The sequence below is a fragment of the Camelina sativa genome, chromosome 11 (genome assembly GCF_030686135.1).
Source record: "Camelina sativa cultivar CO46 ecotype springtype chromosome 11, ASM3068613v1".
NCBI classification, from domain to species: Eukaryota; Viridiplantae; Streptophyta; class Magnoliopsida; order Brassicales; family Brassicaceae; genus Camelina; species Camelina sativa.
In genome coordinates this window covers 42,050,647-42,053,724 of record NC_141890.1, presented here as the reverse complement: position 1 = coordinate 42,053,724, position 3,078 = coordinate 42,050,647, and the positions used below count along the sequence as shown (strand labels likewise).

General features: G+C 34.2%; 1 pseudogene; it reads left to right on the top strand.

The window, feature by feature from the left end:
- The first annotated feature begins 1,975 nt into the window (after nucleotides 1-1,975).
- On the top strand, nucleotides 1,976-2,434 carry LOC147935275 (alkane hydroxylase MAH1 pseudogene; annotated as a pseudogene).
- Nucleotides 2,435-3,078: the final 644 nt, after the last annotated feature.

Here is a 3,078-nt window from a genome sequence, read left to right as displayed (position 1 = left end):
AGCTTACGGCTATGAAGCAGACTCATACTTGGGATGTCGTTTCTCTTTCTCCTGGTAAAAATGTGGTTGGTTTCAAATGGGTTTTCACTATTAAATACCATTCTGATGGTTCTATAGAGCGGTATAAGGCTCTTTTGGTTGCCAAAGGATACACACAGATCGAAGGTATTGACTATATCGAGACGTTCTCTCTTGTTGTTAAATTGACCAGTGTAAAGCTGATGTTGGGATTAACAGCTAAAAAGGATGGGAACTAGCACAAATGGATGTCTCGAATGCCTTTTTACACAGTGATTTGGAAGAGGAGATTTATATGAGCCTTCCTCAAGGTTATACTCCAGGTACCGATGAAATTCTTCCTCTGAATCCTTTTTGCAAGCTTCGTAAGTCCATCTATGGACTTAAACAGGCGTCTAGGCAATGGAACAAACTGATTACTTCTGTGTTGCTCAAAGATGGTTTTCTCCAATGTCCATCTGATACTGCTCTATTCCTCAAGTTTACAAAGCGAGGGATCATTGCCTTGCTTGTCTATGTTGATGATATTGCCATAGCAAACAGTAATACTGAAGATTTAGCAGATATAAAGGGTGTTTTGAATGCCGCTTTTTAAGATCAAGGATCTTGGTCAATTGAGATTTTTTCTTGGCCTGGAGATTGCTCGCTCATCCAAAGGTATCTCTGTTTGTCAGAGGAAATACGCACTGGACTTGTTGGATAATACAGGTATTCTTGCTTGCAAACCGGCTGATGTTCTGATGGATCCTTATGTCAATCTTGCTCATGATACTGGTGTACCTTTGGAGTCTGCAACACCATATCGAGAGTTGATTGGGAGACTTTTATATTTGATGATCACAAGACCGGAACTTATGTTGTACATAAGCTAAGTCAGTTTCTTCAAGCTCCTACTGATGTTCATCTCCACGCAGCTCATAGAATACTAAAGTATATCAAAGGTAATCCAGGGCTTGGTTTATTTTACTTTGCTACTGCAGAGAATTGCTTAAATGCCTTTGCATATGTTTTTCATAATATTAAATACTCTTTAATTTACCATTTTTTAAAAATGTCTTTTTTTGAACATTTTTATTTTTGTCTTCTTTTACACAATTAAAATATGTTAAGTTAAATTTTTTAGAATTGTTTTTTTTAAGTTTGTATTCTCTATTTTACATTTAGGGTATAGTTTTTAGGTGGTACGTATGGTTAAGTATTTGGTGTTTAGAGTTTAGAATTTCGTCATTTTATATATTAAAAAAGTGTATTTCTGAAAATAGACACCATGAAGGATATTATTGAAAAGTGACATTGGAAAATGGGTATTTTTGAAAATAACTCTTTTTGAAAATGGACAACATGAAAGACTACTTTTGAAAAATGACATAGAAAAATGGGTATTTCTGAAAATGCCCCAAGAAACTTCCATATATTATCTTTAAAGTCATTATCATATATTCTTTTACAAAACTAAATTTTTCATTTGATTATAAGTTACATATATAAAAAAATATGTTTCTGCTCATTTGGTACAACTTGATATTCTATTTGTATTGATATTGTATTGAATTTCTCATTACCACACATTATTTATTTTTCTATTACATTTAATTTTTAACATTATATACACATAAAAATTGGATTAACAATTAAATATGATGATGTAATAAAATTGTGGAAACAATTAAATTCGATGAATCCTAATTTTATTATGGATTATATATGATCAAATAATTTAAGTTGTTCTAAGTATCTGTAAATAATTGTTTACTTGCATCTTATCTTATTAATATAATCTTCCAAAATTTGAATACATTATACCCTAACGTATAGGTACAGCTAACGCCAAACGGTATTGTATTTATTGAATCTTCTTGCTTTGAGATTGAATCACTTCTGCACAGCTAAAATAACTCATTACAAACAAAAAAAAAAAAAAACATTGCTTATCTTTTCGAATCAGTCTCCTTCCATTATGTCTTCAATTAGCGTGATTGATGTATCCATAGCCATCATTTGCTTTCTCATCCTCCACTGCTTACTCTTCAAAAAACCTCATGATCGGTTCCTTAGAAACTGGCCGGTTGTGGGAATGCTTCCGGGTCTTTTCCTGGTGATCCACCGTATTCACGACTTCGTCGTGGAGCTTCTTGAATACAGTGACTTGACATTTCCATTCAAAGGACCGTGCTTTGCGGGAATGGATATTCTGTTCACAGCTGATCCGGCTAACATTCACTACCTATTAAACTCAAACTTCTTAAATTTCACCAAAGGTTCCGATTTAAAAGAAATCTTTGATAGCTTTGGAGATTCGATATTCACAAAGGACTCGGAGGCATGGAAAAATCTGAGGAAAGCTTCTCATTTCATCATCAACCATCAAGGATTTCAAAGATTGTCAATGAGTACCACTACAAGTAAAGTCTTATGATCCAATGGAGTACTTAAACAAGCTAGTGTATTTACATTGCGCAATTTGTGAATCAATGAGGCTTTACCCACCAATCCCTATCGAGCGTGTGTCTCCTGTAAAATCAGATGTACTTCCCAGTGGCCATAAAGTCGAAGCAAACTCGAAGATTTTGATCTTCATTTATGCATTGGGTAGGATGAGAGCCATTTGGGGAGAAGATGCATTAGAATTCAAGCCAGAGAGATGGATTTCAGAGACCGGAGCGTTGAGACATGTACCTTCTTTCAAGTTCTTAGCATTCAATGGCGGCCCGAGAAGTTGTCTGGGTAAAAAGTTAGCTATGTTCGCAATGAAGACAGTCGCCGTGGCGATATTACAAAACTATGACATCAAGGTTGTCAAAGGGCAAAAGATTGAACCAAATGTCCAAATGAGTCTTAAAATGAAGCATGGACTTAAGGTTACAATTAACAAGCGGTGGTAAAGAAGATACTCATCTTTAATTCATCTTGAAATTATTGAAATAACTATGTTTTGTTGGTGCACAGAAAAAAAAAATGTTTTGTTATAAGTTCTATTTTTTTCGAAACTATAGCCTAAGAGTAATAATGACAGAAATTAAAGTGTGATATACTTTAATTTCTAGATTCCTATGGGGTTTT